The sequence below is a fragment of the Heteronotia binoei genome, chromosome 11 (assembly GCF_032191835.1).
Source record: "Heteronotia binoei isolate CCM8104 ecotype False Entrance Well chromosome 11, APGP_CSIRO_Hbin_v1, whole genome shotgun sequence".
NCBI classification, from domain to species: Eukaryota; Metazoa; Chordata; class Lepidosauria; order Squamata; family Gekkonidae; genus Heteronotia; species Heteronotia binoei.
This window is the reverse complement of record NC_083233.1, coordinates 84,239,013-84,254,970: the sequence shown is the minus strand read 5'-3', so window position 1 is coordinate 84,254,970 and position 15,958 is coordinate 84,239,013.

Here is a 15,958-nt window from a genome sequence, read left to right as displayed (position 1 = left end):
TTCCAGTGGTCTCTGAGCAGCTGTTTCCATGTGCAGGGCATCTTCCTTTGAGTTTGCATCAGGGTTGCCAGCTCTGGGTCGGGAAATTCCTGGAGATTTGGGGGTGAAGCATGGGGCAGGCGGGGTCTGGGAGTGAAGGGAGCTTAGCAGGCCAAAATGCCATAGAGCTCACCCACCAAAATGGCCATTTCCTTCAAGAGAATTGACCTCTGTCACTTGGAGATCCAAGTCCCCACCTGGAGACTGGCAACCAGGGGTGGAATTCTAGCAGGAGGTCCTTTGCATATTAGGCCACACGCCCCCTGATGTAGCCAATCCTCCAAGAGCTTACAAAAAAGAGCCTTGTAAGCTCTTGGAGGATTGGCTACATCAGGAGGGTGTGGCCTAATATGCAAAGGACCTCCTGCTAGAATTCCACCCCTGGCAACCCTACTTTGCAAGCCTGGACTGCATGAGTGAATGAACTTACCTCACCTACAAATGGATGCAAACGCAGGGGTTGAGTGAGTCCCCCTTTGGAATGAGCTGGCTGACCCTCCTCTAACTAGCCTGACTTCTGGTTGATTCTGGAGCTCTTTTAAGAAAGGAGTCTTCTTCTCGTGGAGCTTCCCAGAAGGTTCTTGCACTGCAGAGGAGCCTCCGCCTCCATCCTGGCGCTGGGGCTCATTAGAGAGCTGGCTGGCTCCCAAAGGCAGCTGGCCTTTTCTCTGCCTGCTGGAGTGATCCTTCTTCCGTGCCGTCTGAACGTGGGCTGTGCTGGATGCTGCAGTGATGGGCAGTTGGGGAGACCTCGGCTTGAGTCACAAGATAACGCTTTCTGCTCACTGGATCCAGTCCAGATTCACCTGCCCCACCAGCTCCCCCTGCATCAAGGTCTTCAGCAGACAGGGTGGGGTGGGGGCAAAGGCTTACAATGAGTCTTGGAGATAATGAAGAAGAATTGCAGATTTATACCCCGTCCTTCCCTCTGATCAGAGACTCGGAGGGCTTACAATCTCCTATATCTTCCCCCCCACAACAGACCCCCTGTGAGGTGGGTGGGGCTGAGAGAGTTCGCACAGCAGCTGCCCTTTCAAGGACAACTCTGCCAGAGCTCTGGCTGACCCAAGGCCATTCCAGCAGCTGCAAGTGGAGGAGCGGGGAATCAAACCCGGTTCTCCCAGACAAGAGTCCATGTACTTAACCACTACTCCAAACTGACAAACACTGAGCCATAAAATGAGATGGCAAAGAGCTCAGGACAGGGAGGCAGGGCCTGGGGCTCCCTCCTGGGCAGTTGAGGAAGTGCATTTGGGGAAGGCACAGGCCGGCTGGGGTGAAGGGCTGGGCTGGCTGCTGAAGCCGCAGAGCAGGGTGGGAGAAGCAGGCGGAAGTTTCAGGGCCTGTAGCTGGGCAGAGGCTACCTGCCTGAGCTGGGGAAGACTTTTTTCTTTCACTTGGCTCTGCTTTATTTATTTATTTTATTTAGCCGATTTATAGTCCATCCTTTCCCCATAATGGGCTCAGGGCAGATCACAGGCACGATAAAACAATAAAACAGTAAAATCCAACAATAAAATCATAAGACCATAAAACAGTCAATGAACAATCAAATGATGCAACCTGGATGGTAAAGCACGTAGTATAGGTTGCAGTACAGATCTCCTAGGTGTCCTAAATGTCCGAGCTGTAGGCTTGATATCTAGCAGTCCGAGTAGGGAGGTCTGCTAGATGGTGTCAGCAGTAAGGTAAGGACACCCACCTGCCTCAGTCAAAGGCCTGGCAGAACAGCTCCGCTTTGCAGGTCCTACGGAATGGCAACAAAACTGGTAGGGCCCGAGCCTCATTAGGGAGCTGATTCCACCAGGTCGGGGCCAGGCCTGAAAAGGGCCTGGCTCTGGTCGAGGCAAGCTGGACGTCCTTTGGGCTGCGGATGTCAGAAGATGTTGATTTGATGATCGTAATGATCTCTGGGGTTCATATGGGGAGAGGCGGTCCCACAGGTACTTCTACTGTGGTTTGTGTATTTTAATTGAATTGTTTTATAATTTTAATAGTGCTTGGGATTGTTTAATTTTTTAAAATGTTTTTTTCACCTTTTTTTTCACCCCGTCCTGGAAGAAAGGCAGCATAAGAACATTTTCAATCATCCCTTCCAACTCGACTCTCTCTTTCCACCCCACAGGGATGCCAGGAGGAAATGGAGGGTGGCAGAACAGCTTCCTTGGCAGAAAGATGGGCAGAAAGTGTGCTAAAGAAAGAATAACTTTTTCATATGGAGCATAGGTCCATCAGTGGCTACTAGCCACAGGGTATAGATGCAACTGTCTGGGGCAGTGGTGCTCTGTATTCTTGGTGCTGGGGCGGGGGGTAACAGTGGGAGGGCTTCTAGTGTCCTGGCCCCACAGATGGACCTCCTGACGGCACTTGGGTTTTTCGGCCACTGTGTAATACAGAGTGTTGGACTGGATGGGCCATTGGCCTGATCCAACATGGCTTCTCTTGTGTTCTTATGTCTGGGGCAGTATTCTTGGTGCTGGGGGGGGGCAACAGTGGGAGGGCTTCTTGTGTTCTGGCCCCACTGGGGGACCTCCTGATAGCATCTGGGGTTTTTTTTTTTGCAACTGTGTGACGGAGTGTTGGACTGGATGGGCCATGGGCCTGATCTAACATGGTTTCTCTTATGTTTTTAAACAAATGAGAAAAGATGTTTCAGGCCAGGATCTGGGGGCTTCTTGCCTGGAGGATCCTGGGCAGAAAGAGGGCTGTTCTTCCCTGCTCCTGACCCCCCTTTCCTGCAAGATTCCCCCAAGCTGTTTTGGTGCCATCTTTGGGGGATGATGGCAGTCAAAGTAGGTTTGCAGGCCATGTGAATGGGAAGCTTTGCCCTCATCAGCAGGATTTGCCTTGGTCACTTGCCCCCTCCCCCCCAAACACACATCCCTCCTCCCACCAGAGGGCTTTTGAGACAAGGTTCCTGGCTGCTCAGTCGCTATAGCATTACAGTGTCCTAGCAATATAGCAATTTTGGGTTTTTCAGAAGTCTGGAAAATGGCACCTCGTGTCATGGGAGGGAGCAGTGGGCTGCAGGGGTAGCTACGGGATGGCAGGTGTGTCTCACGTTGTCTCTGCATGCTGCATTTGTAGCAGCAGTGAGAACATGACAGGAATCGTGGTGCGGATGTAACTTAGCCTGAGCTTATCCCCCCCAGCCATCCTCATGCCTCATTTCCCCCTTTCACCCTGCGATCGATTGTGCTGCTTCATCAGAACCTTTTGTGTTTTATGTAACAGCCTTTGATGCCAGCAAAATAAGCAGAGGCTATTTCAGGTTTGATCTGATCACCCCGGCTTTCCCATCGGAAGGGGAGATCAATTAATGTAATGAGTCTTATCGCTGCTGCCCATGATGAGTGCTCCCACAAGGATTCCCAGAGTCCAACAGGCATCTCCCCCAGCCCTTCCTCCTGGGCCAGAACTGGTTCTGGGGTGCATCTTCTCCAGCAAGCAGGGCCCCCCTTTGAGCCTCCCCCCCCCAGGGAGAGAGTCAGAATTGATCTGTTGTTAGGTCTCCTCCCTGGGGGAGCCAGGGGGCCATCTGAGGACATGCCAGTAAGCAGGAGGTGGTCCCACCCCCAACTCAGAAACGAGGGTCTGATCTCAAGGTGAACTCACCAGTGAGATGCATTGCCTGTTCGCTGGGCCTCTTCCTGTGGGATGTGCCTTGCTTCCCATCTGTGGCAAGCAGAGTTCTTTTGCCCGGGAAGCAGCAGCTCCGTTGAAACAAGAAATTGTGGCAGTTGCTAGACAGCCTAGAGAGGGGATCTGGGCACAAAGCCACCCCCCAGCACGGCCTTCTGCTGGGGCGAAGGCAGCAGCACCTGGAGACACTCACCCAACAGCCCCACGCTGCTCTTCCTTTCTTTCCATTTTGCAGAACTGCTGTGAAAGCCCTCTCAGCCCCACCCACCTCACAGGGTGTCTGTTGTGGGGGGAGAAGACATAGGAGCTCTCTGATTCAGGGAGAAGGCGGGGTATAAATCTGCAATTCTTCTTCAAATCAAGGGGCCCTGGTGGGATCAACGGGGGCCTGGCTATCTGTGCAGGCAAAGGTCTTACCATCATGTTCCCCAACTCACCTTTCCTGGGGCTGCATGGTCAGCCTGTCCACACAACCAGGTTGGTTGCAAGACTGCAGCCACCAACGTTGCATTTGTTGCTGCAGCATCTGGGAAGCAGCCAGCTCCTCTCCCTCCAGCATCCTCCACTTAGTCTCAGGTGCACTTGCTCCTTGCATTGCATGGAGTGACCTCAGTTGCCCACAGAGGCAGAGAGCACCTGAGTTACGGCTGAATCATTCACCTGCCCAGGGCTCGATCAGCATTTGTGCAAGTTGGTCTCTTTCAAGTGTGACACTTAACAAGCAAAGCTCACAGAATAGCTTGAAACCTCTGCTTCCCTTGTCAGTTCTGATTCATCTGCAATGAGGAATGCACTGAGCAGAGAGTGTCCCAGGCAGGCAGCGGGGTGCATGTGCATCCTCAGCTATGATAGCCCAATCATTTGGGTACCCCCGATGCTGCAGAATGAAGCCAGCGGCAGAGGAGATGAACTTCCTGACCATCAGAGCGATTCCTCAGTGGAACAGGCTTCCTCGGGAGGTGGTGGGCTCTTCTTCCTTGGAGGTTTTTCAACAGAGGCTAGATGGCCATCTGACAGCAATGTGGATCCTGTGAATTTAGGGGGAGGTGTTTGTGGGTTTCCTGCATTATGCGGGGGGTTGGACTAGATGACCCTGGAGGTCCCTTCCAGCTCTATGATTCTATAAAAGTTCTATGTACAACCTCAGAGCTGCATGAGGCAGCCCCGCTTTGGCAAGTCAGCGTCCTTTTTTTACTGGCTGCATTTGCTGGCTGTTTAGGGCCAGGAGAGGAAGCAGCCTTGCGACCTCCCGGCCAAAGAGAAGGAAAGAGACCCACGGCAAAGGACTGCTGGTACTGACAGACCTGAGCACACCGTTCCCTCTTCAGCCCGTCTCTGTGGCCACACCTTTCCAGAGCCTTCCATGCTGCAAACAGGTCAGATGGGATCAGGGCAGGATTAACAATTAGACCAAGTAGGCACTGGCCTATGGGCCCCCCTGCCCTTGAGGGCCCTGGGCCAGCTTCCCCTCTGCTTGCAGCCCCCCCAGCCTGCACTGCAGGCGCAGCCAGCAACGGAGCCGCTCTTTGCCTCACTTGCCTGGTGTGGCTGCTGCTGGCATCATCGCCAAGTTTGCCTCTCTCTGCCTCTCCCCTGCAGCTTTCTCCAAGGGCCTTTTGCAGCAGGGCAGGTGCTCCGACTCTGAGATAATTTGCGAGGCCCCCCCTGAGATTTCGACTGCCTGGGGGCCTCCACAGGGTTTAATCTGGCACTGGATGAGATCCCTCCCATGCTGACCAAGCCCCATCCCTGCTTGACACCCGAAAGGGGCTTCGGGCTCCTTCTCACGCAAGCCATAGTCCAGTTGTGTTTGTATGAAATCAGGCAGGTGACCATTCTGTGGCACGGACCCCCAGTCCTGTGGACACCTCTGCAATTCTGACAGGGCGTGGGGGCTGCAGGTACCCATAGGAGGAGAAGGCGCCAGTCACAAAATGGCCGCTGCCCTGGCTTCCCTTCAGCCACCCAGTGACGTTCCAGGTGCTGGGGGGGGGACGGGGGGCAGCACCTGTTCAAGCAACGTTCTTCGTATTATTATTATAATTATTATATATTATATTATAATATATAATTATTATATATAATTATTATATATGAGGTGTCAATCACCTCATCCTGCCCAATGTACAAGAAATACACATAAAACCAGTGAATTTTAAAAACAGCTGCAACCCAATCAGCCTAGCTGACATGGCCAATCAGAAGCCTCCCTGGGCAAAAGCTCTGCCTGGCCCCGCCCACTTTCTCAAAACACTGGCAGGCCCCAGGAAAGAGGTTGGCTCTTGTGGTCACCCCCGTGCTAGGAGATCCCCAAGCGGCAAGTGTGAGGACAAGGATCCTCAGGGGATAAACCAATCTTGTGGCAAAGTCTGTGGAAAGAAAGGCAGCTGTAGAAGAGAGGCACAACCATTCTCTGCCCCTCAGCAGCCCCAGGGCCAAGTTCTCAGGGATTTCTTCACTACTACCTGCACCCCGCCCCCCTCCCCTTCATCGCTCCTGTCTCTTGCCTTCTCGGTCTGGTATAGATTCCAGCTTGCTGGGGAGTGAGTGTGTGTCCTTTCTGGGCTCCAGCATCTTGCAAGGAATGCTGGGCTAAAAGAGAGAGACACCCCCCCCCCCAAGACTTGTGGCACTGTGTCGGAAAGGGGGAGGGGGAGAGAAAAAGGCCTATCACAAGTAAGCAAATGTTTTATTTTGTTTCTGTTGCAGAGAGCTCCAAAAAACAGCTTCTGCTCCATTCGTCTGTCACACACCTTTTGCGCTTTTGGGTCAGAAACACAGACAGGACGGGGGGGGGGGGGGGAGAAATCACTGCCTGTGGAAAAGAACGGTCCAAACGGATCCATCTTTGATGCGGCTTCTGTTGAGATTTAGGTTCCTGAAGGACAGAAAGGAAAAGAGAAAGAAATGCAGACCCTGGGAATACTGACAGGGACTTGACTCAGAGGGAGTGGGGCTTCCATCCCAGGGGGAGGAGCACTCTCCCTCCCCCCCCCTCCTCTTTGACGTCCAGACTGCCTGTTCCCCTCTGGCCCCCTGGCCACTTCAGCCTCCCTCCCCAGGGCCCAAGTGCTGTGCAGAATTGCAGGGCAAACCCCTTTGTTCCCTTTCATTTTGGAGGGCTCTCCCTGCCCTCCAAAACAGGGCTCCTCGGGGCAGGGAGCTTCACAAAACGCTGCCATCGGCTCAAAGCCCGCAGAAGGTGTCCACACCCTAGGATGGACTGATTAAACATTTGCTGAAGCTGAGCTGCTCAGATCTGGCTTCTTAATGGGCTCCTAATTAGTCCCTTTGCTCTCAAGCTGAGCAGGAGCCCAGATCCACTTCCTTCTGCCTCCTTCAGCTTTGCCGGAGAGAAATGGGTCGGCCATTATGAGCCAGGAGGAGGCAAAGGACTAAAAGCACTGCCCTACCTGCCCCAGGCTCTCTCGCCTTCATCCCAAAAACAGTCAAGCCCCCCCACCCCTTCCCAGTCCTGGAGCGCCATACAGTAAACAGCAGGGCTTGATGGGATGCGCCTGGAACTGAAGAAGAAGACGGCTGCGGATTTATACCCTGCCCATCTCTCTGAATCAGAGACTCAGAGAGGCTCACCATCTTCTCCCCCCACAACAGACTCCCTGTTAGGTGGGTGGAGCTGAGAGGGCTCTCACAGCAACTGCCCTTTCAAGGACAACCTCTGCCAGAGCTCCGGCTGACCCAAGGTCATTCCAGCAGCTGCAAGCGGAGGAGTGGGGAATCAAACCCGGTTCTCCCAGATAAGAGTCCGTGCACTTAACCATTACACCAAGCTGGCTCTCAGAAGACAGACACCCTGTGAGGTGGGTGGAGCTGAGAGTGCTCTGACACAAGCTGCCCTTTCAAGGACAACTCTGCCAGAGCTCTGGCTGACCCGAGGCCATTCCAGCAGCTGCAAGTGGAGGAGTGGGGAATCCAACCCGGTTCTCCCAGATAAGAGAGCTCTGGCTGACCCGAGGCCATTCCAGCAGCTGCAAGTGGAGGAGTGGGGAATCCAACCTGGTTCTCCCAGATAAGAGGGCTATGGCTGACCCCAGGCCATTCCAGCAGGTGCGAGTGGAGGAGTGGGGAATCAAGCCCGGTTCTCCCAGATAAGAGACCTCTGGCTGACCCAGGGCCATGCCAGCAGCTGCAAGTGGAGGAGTGGGGAATCAAACCTGGTTCTCCCAGATAAGAGGGCTATGGCTGACCCCAGGCCATTCCAGCAGGTGCAAGTGGAGGAGTGGGGAATCAAGCCCGGTTCTCCCAGATAAGAGAGCTCTGGCTGACCCAAGGCCATTCCAGCAGCTGCAAGTGGAGGAGTGGGGAATCCAACCCGGTTCTCCAAGATAAGAGAGCTCTGGCTGACCCAAGGCCATTCCAGCAGGTGCAAGTGGAGGAGTGGGGAATCAAACCTGGTTCTCCCAGATAAGAGGGCTATGGCTGACCCCAGGCCATTGCAGCAGGTGCGAGTGGAGGAGTGGGGAATCAAGCCTGGTTCTCCCAGATAAGAGACCTCTGGCTGACCCAGGGCCATGCCAGCAGCTGCAAGTGGAGGAGTGGGGAATCAAACCTGGTTCTCCCAGATAAGAGACCTCTGGCTGACCCAGGGCCATGCCAGCAGCTGCAAGTGGAGGAGTGGGGAATCAAACCTGGTTCTCCCAGATAAGAGGGCTATGGCTGACCCCAGGCCATTCCAGCAGGTGCGAGTGGAGGAGTGGGGAATCAAGCCTGGTTCTCCCAGATAAGAGACCTCTGGCTGACCCAGGGCCATGCCAGCAGCTGCAAGTGGAGGAGTGGGGAATCAAACCTGGTTCTCCCAGATAAGAGACCTCTGGCTGACCCAGGGCCATGCCAGCAGCTGCAAGTGGAGGAGTGGGGAATCAAACCTGGTTCTCCCAGATAAGAGGGCTATGGCTGACCCCAGGCCATTCCAGCAGGTGCAAGTGGAGGAGTGGGGAATCAAGCCCGGTTCTCCCAGATAAGAGAGCTCTGGCTGACCCAAGGCCATTCCAGCAGGTGCAAGTGGAGGAGTGGGGAATCAAGCCCGGTTCTCCCAGATAAGAGAGCTCTGGCTGACCCAAGGCCATTCCAGCAGCTGCAAGTGGAGGAGTGGGGAATCCAACCCGGTTCTCCCAGATAAGAGAGCTCTGGCTGACCCAAGGCCATTCCAGCAGGTGCAAGTGGAGGAGTGGGGAATCAAACCTGGTTCTCCCAGATAAGAGGGCTATGGCTGACCCCAGGCCATTCCAGCAGGTGCGAGTGGAGGAGTGGGGAATCAAGCCTGGTTCTCCCAGATAAGAGACCTCTGGCTGACCCAGGGCCATGCCAGCAGCTGCAAGTGGAGGAGTGGGGAATCAAACCTGGTTCTCCCAGATAAGAGGGCTATGGCTGACCCCAGGCCATTCCAGCAGGTGCAAGTGGAGGAGTGGGGAATCAAGCCCGGTTCTCCCAGATAAGAGAGCTCTGGCTGACCCAAGGCCATTCCAGCAGGTGCAAGTGGAGGAGTGGGGAATCAAGCCCGGTTCTCCCAGATAAGAGGGCTATGGCTGACCCCAGGCCATTCCAGCAGGTGCAAGTGGAGGAGTGGGGAATCAAGCCCGGTTCTCCCAGATAAGAGAGTTCTGGCTGACCCAAGGCCATTCCAGCAGGTGCAAGTGGAGGAGTGGGGAATCAAGCCCGGTTCTCCCAGATAAGAGAGCTCTGGCTGACCCAAGGCCATTCCAGCAGGTGCAAGTGGAGGAGTGGGGAATCAAGCCCGGTTCTCCCAGATAAGAGGGCTATGGCTGACCCCAGGCCATTCCAGCAGGTGCAAGTGGAGGAGTGGGGAATCAAGCCCGGTTCTCCCAGATAAGAGAGCTCTGGCTGACCCAAGGCCGTTCCAGCAGGTGCAAGTGGAGGAGTGGGGAATCAAACCTGGTTCTCCCAGATAAGAGGGCTATGGCTGACCCCAGGCCATTCCAGCAGGTGCAAGTGGAGGAGTGGGGAATCAAGCCCGGTTCTCCCAGATAAGAGAGCTCTGGCTGACCCAAGGCCGTTCCAGCAGGTGCAAGTGGAGGAGTGGGGAATCAAACCTGGTTCTCCCAGATAAGAGGGCTATGGCTGACCCCAGGCCATTCCAGCAGGTGCAAGTGGAGGAGTGGGGAATCAAGCCCGGTTCTCCCAGATAAGAGAGCTCTGGCTGACCCAAGGCCATTCCAGCAGGTGCAAGTGGAGGAGTGGGGAATCAAGCCCGGTTCTCCCAGATAAGAGAGCTCTGGCTGACCCAAGGCCATTCCAGCAGCTGCAAGTGGAGGAGTGGGGAATCCAACCCGGTTCTCCCAGATAAGAGAGCTCTGGCTGACCCAAGGCCATTCCAGAAGGTGCAAGTGGAGGAGTGGGGAATCAAACCTGGTTCTCCCAGATAAGAGGGCTATGGCTGACCCCAGGCCATTCCAGCAGGTGCGAGTGGAGGAGTGGGGAATCAAGCCTGGTTCTCCCAGATAAGAGACCTCTGGCTGACCCAGGGCCATGCCAGCAGCTGCAAGTGGAGGAGTGGGGAATCAAACCTGGTTCTCCCAGATAAGAGGGCTATGGCTGACCCCAGGCCATTCCAGCAGGTGCAAGTGGAGGAGTGGGGAATCAAGCCCGGTTCTCCCAGATAAGAGAGCTCTGGCTGACCCAAGGCCATTCCAGCAGGTGCAAGTGGAGGAGTGGGGAATCAAGCCCGGTTCTCCCAGATAAGAGAGCTCTGGCTGACCCAAGGCCATTCCAGCAGGTGCAAGTGGAGGAGTGGGGAATCAAGCCCGGTTCTCCCAGATAAGAGGGCTATGGCTGACCCCAGGCCATTCCAGCAGGTGCAAGTGGAGGAGTGGGGAATCAAGCCCGGTTCTCCCAGATAAGAGAGCTCTGGCTGACCCAAGGCCGTTCCAGCAGGTGCAAGTGGAGGAGTGGGGAATCAAACCTGGTTCTCCCAGATAAGAGGGCTATGGCTGACCCCAGGCCATTCCAGCAGGTGCAAGTGGAGGAGTGGGGAATCAAGCCCGGTTCTCCCAGATAAGAGAGCTCTGGCTGACCCAAGGCCATTCCAGCAGGTGCAAGGGGAGGAGTGGGGAATCAAACCCGGTTCTCCCAGATAAGAGAGCTCTGGCTGACCCAAGGCCGTTCCAGCAGGTGCAAGTGGAGGAGTGGGGAATCAAGCCCGGTTCTCCCAGATAAGAGAGCTATGGCTGACCCAAGGCCATTCCAGCAGGTGCAAGGGGAGGAGTGGGGAATCAAACCCGGTTCTCCCAGATAAGAGAGCTCTGGCTGACCCAAGGCCGTTCCAGCAGGTGCAAGTGGAGGAGTGGGGAATCAAACCTGGTTCTCCCAGATAAGAGGGCTATGGCTGACCCCAGGCCATTCCAGCAGGTGCAAGTGGAGGAGTGGGGAATCAAACCCGGTTCTCCCAGATAAGAGAGCTATGGCTGACCCAAGGCCATTCCAGCAGGTGCAAGTGGAGGAGTGGGGAATCAAGCCCGGTTCTCCCAGATAAGAGAGCTCTGGCTGACCCAAGGCCATTCCAGCAGGTGCAAGGGGAGGAGTGGGGAATCAAACCCGGTTCTCCCAGATAAGAGAGCTCTGGCTGACCCAAGGCCGTTCCAGCAGGTGCAAGTGGAGGAGTGGGGAATCAAGCCCGGTTCTCCCAGATAAGAGAGCTATGGCTGACCCAAGGCCATTCCAGCAGGTGCAAGGGGAGGAGTGGGGAATCAAACCCGGTTCTCCCAGATAAGAGAGCTCTGGCTGACCCAAGGCCGTTCCAGCAGGTGCAAGTGGAGGAGTGGGGAATCAAACCTGGTTCTCCCAGATAAGAGGGCTATGGCTGACCCCAGGCCATTCCAGCAGGTGCAAGTGGAGGAGTGGGGAATCAAGCCCGGTTCTCCCAGATAAAAGAGCTCTGGCTGACCCAAGGCCATTCCAGCAGGTGCAAGGGGAGGAGTGGGGAATCAAACCCGGTTCTCCCAGATAAGAGAGCTCTGGCTGACCCAAGGCCATTCCAGCAGGTGCAAGTGGAGGAGTGGGGAATCAAACCCGGTTCTCCCAGATAAGAGAGCTCTGGCTGACCCAAGGCCATTCCAGCAGGTGCAAGGGGAGGAGTGGGGAATCAAACCCGGTTCTCCCAGATAAGAGAGCTATGGCTGACCCAAGGCCATTCCAGCAGGTGCAAGTGGAGGAGTGGGGAATCAAGCCCGGTTCTCCCAGATAAGAGAGCTCTGGCTGACCCAAGGCCATTCCAGCAGGTGCAAGGGGAGGAGTGGGGAATCAAACCCGGTTCTCCCAGATAAGAGAGCTCTGGCTGACCCAAGGCCGTTCCAGCAGGTGCAAGTGGAGGAGTGGGGAATCAAGCCCGGTTCTCCCAGATAAGAGAGCTATGGCTGACCCAAGGCCATTCCAGCAGGTGCAAGGGGAGGAGTGGGGAATCAAACCCGGTTCTCCCAGATAAGAGAGCTCTGGCTGACCCAAGGCCGTTCCAGCAGGTGCAAGTGGAGGAGTGGGGAATCAAACCTGGTTCTCCCAGATAAGAGGGCTATGGCTGACCCCAGGCCATTCCAGCAGGTGCAAGTGGAGGAGTGGGGAATCAAACCCGGTTCTCCCAGATAAGAGAGCTATGGCTGACCCAAGGCCATTCCAGCAGGTGCAAGTGGAGGAGTGGGGAATCAAGCCCGGTTCTCCCAGATAAGAGAGCTCTGGCTGACCCAAGGCCATTCCAGCAGGTGCAAGTGGAGGAGTGGGGAATAAAACCCGGTTCTCCCAGATAAGAGAGCTCTGGCTGACCCAAGGCCGTTCCAGCAGGTGCAAGGGGAGGAGTGGGGAATCAAACCCGGTTCTCCCAGATAAGAGAGCTATGGCTGACCCAAGGCCATTCCAGCAGGTGCAAGGGGAGGAGTGGGGAATCAAACCCGGTTCTCCCAGATAAGAGAGCTCTGGCTGACCCAAGGCCGTTCCAGCAGGTGCAAGTGGAGGAGTGGGGAATCAAACCTGGTTCTCCCAGATAAGAGGGCTATGGCTGACCCCAGGCCATTCCAGCAGGTGCAAGTGGAGGAGTGGGGAATCAAGCCCGGTTCTCCCAGATAAGAGAGCTCTGGCTGACCCAAGGCCATTCCAGCAGGTGCAAGGGGAGGAGTGGGGAATCAAACCCGGTTCTCCCAGATAAGAGAGCTCTGGCTGACCCAAGGCCATTCCAGCAGCTGCAAGTGGAGGAGTGGGGAATCCAACCCGGTTTACCAGATAAGAGAGCTCTGGCTGACCCAAGGCCATTCCAGCAGCTGCAAGTGGAGGAGTGGGGAATCAAACCTGGTTCTCCCAGATAAGAGGGCTCTGGCTGACCCCAGGCCATTCCAGCAGGTGCGAGTGGAGGAGTGGGGAATCCAACCCGGTTCTCCCAGATAAGAGAGCTCTGGCTGACCCAAGGCCATTCCAGCAGCTGCAAGTGGAGGAGTGGGGAATCCAACCCGGTTCTCCCAGATAAGAGGGCTCTGGCTGACCCAAGGCCATTCCAGCAGCTGCAAGTGGAGGAGTGGGGAATCCAACCCGGTTCTCCCAGATAAGAGAGCTCTGGCTGACCCAAGGCCATTCCAGCAGGTGCAAGTGGAGGAGTGGGGAATCAAACCCGGTTCTCCCAGATAAGAGAGCTCTGGCTGACCCAAGGCCATTCCAGCAGCTGCAAGTGGAGGAGTGGGGAATCAAGCCCGGTTCTCCCAGATAAGAGTCCGCGCACTTCACCACTACCCCAAGCTGAGGACTGCCAGGTCTAAGAGACATGCTGGGCACTGAACACGGCCACAGCCTCTCCCAGGTGTCTTCGTGCTGCCCCTCTTACAGTTACAACCACCCTGGAAGAAAACTCCTGTTGGTCTTCAAGGTGCACTTTGTTCTGTGGCTTCCCACCTGAATCTCTAGATTAGCCTCAGCTAGTTAGGAAGGAAGGGTCTGCCCTGCCAGAGGTCGAGGCGGAGGCAGCCTGCTGTGGGGCTCTGCCTTCCCTCTCGCAGCTGTTCCATGATGCTGATGCTGCGGAGCTCCCAGAAAGCATATTGGGACACTTCCTGCTCCCCCCCCCAGGGAATGGCCTTCCAAAGATTCATGGGCAAGACAGGTGAGCACCCCGGAGAGGGGAGTCTGCATTTCCCGTTTGTGCAAAGCACCTAACTGGGTTCAGGCTTCTGGCTTCTTTAATATTCCTCCCTGTGTTTCTGGGCCTGAGCACGGGGGCTTGGAAAACAGTTCTCTGGGCTGAGAGTGCAACCCCCCCCCCATCTCTCACTCCCCACTCCAACCTACAGTTCCCCATAGCCGATTTAAACAAAGAGCCGGGCCCCCTCAGCCCCCCAGATGGTGCGTCCTATAAAGAAATGTTTGATTAACACATCGGAGGCCGCTGAGGTGGCTTCAGCCGACTTGTTCAGTCCCCCGGCAGCTTCATCATCTAACGCTTCTTAATTTGGTTTAAGCACTTAACTGCAGCAGAGGGGGCTCACGAGGGACGCCACAGGGGCTTCAGGGTACTAAATCCTAAGTGCCAACGTGGCCAAGCGACTGAGTAATTTGGAGCTGATGCAAGTCTAGAAGCAGAGGAGGATTCTTCGTACAGAAACCCAAGAGTATTGAGATAAAAATACCTCCTCAAATAGACGTGCCAGGACTCCAGAGACACCGCAACACAAAGGCTAAAATGAATATTAAAAAGCATGCCACAGTCTTGCAGTGCCCGCTGCTTAGAAATGCTCAAATGTGGATGTTGGTGCATCTCCGGGAAGATCCTGCCACTGGGAAGTTCCTGGTTCATACGGACCAGCCCATTTCTCTCTCGACATGCCCTTGGCACCCAGGTGAGGCAGGACGCTGGGCAGCTCCTGGGGGTTCCTTTGGAAGGATGTGACAGCCCAGCAGGGAGGAAGCCGCCCCTCCCTGGGGAGCCGAGCCATAGTGAAGGCCCTGAGCTATCAACGGGAAGCCACCGGTGGGCTCAGGGGGCACCACCTGGGCTCTGCCATTGCCTCTGCAGAGGGTCCACTTTTCAGGCCACGTGGGCCGCAGGGCAGCTCCGTTGTCCACAAAGCTGGCCCTGCCTTGGAGGACGAATCACCCCCCCCCATCCTAGCCAGCACTGCCAGTGTCTCAGAGGGGCTTACAATTGCCTTCCCTTCTTCACCCCACGACTGTGAGGTGGGCGGGGCTGAGAGAGCTGAGAGGAGGAGGGGGGGGGGGAACCAAGGCCGGTTCTCCAGATCAGAGTCCACCGCTCTTCGCCACGAGTGTGCTGCCACTGGGGCACGCAAAAGACTCTGCCTGGCTGGCTGTGCTCAGATCTGGAGGTCAGGCTCTGCCTTCGCTGGCTCCAGCAGCTTCCTGCCAAGTCCTCGGGGCCTCCAGCAACTCTTTGGGGCCATCCAGGGTTTGAACTGCGGCTGGAGGGGGTGGGGTGGTTCTCTCTAAGGGCTGAGAAGGGCAGCGCAGGGCAGAGGCTATACCTTGGCGATGCTAAAGGCTCTGCAGCAAATCTCTGGGGGCTTGCTCCAACACTGAGCCCGTGGTGGTTTCGCAGTTAGAGCAGGGACTAGGACTCTGGGCTGGGGGAAGGATCCACAGAGACATGGAGTTTGCAGGCTTTGAACTAGCTGCCATCCATTCAGCTGGACCCTTACAGTGGGTGGGCGTGTTAGTCTGTTGGCAGCAGCAGAAAAGAGCCGGAGCCCAGGACTAACAACATTAGTGGCTGCAGGGCAGGAGCTTTTGGGAGTCACTGCCGTCACTTCTTCAGATACCATTAGAACGTAAGTCCATCTGTCCTATCTGTTGGAAAGTGGAGTGATTTCAGATGCCGAATGAGATTAGCAGGCAAATGATAATAGCAGATGAATGACAAAAGCAAGTGTGTCTGCATTAAGCATGACACGCACAGATATGCATTGTCTTGCGCTTAAATGCACCCACCTGGACTGAATCAAGACCTAGGTTTCCTGTCTTATTACCAATGCTGATTTCTCCACACCTACGACCCCCTCTGCATATCGCACTTAATCCAATCATGCTTGCTGTCGTCATTGATCTGCTGTTGCCATTTGCCTGCTAATCTCATTTGGCATCTGAAACCACTCCAGCCTCCAAGTTAGGAGGACAGAGGGACTCACGTTCCAGCTGTATCTGAAGAAGGGAGCAGTGACTCATGTAAGCCTGTGCCCACCACAAGGTGCTACTGGACTCTTGCTCAAGAAGAGGGGGGGAGGAGATTGGATTTATACCCTGCCCTTTACTCGGAGTC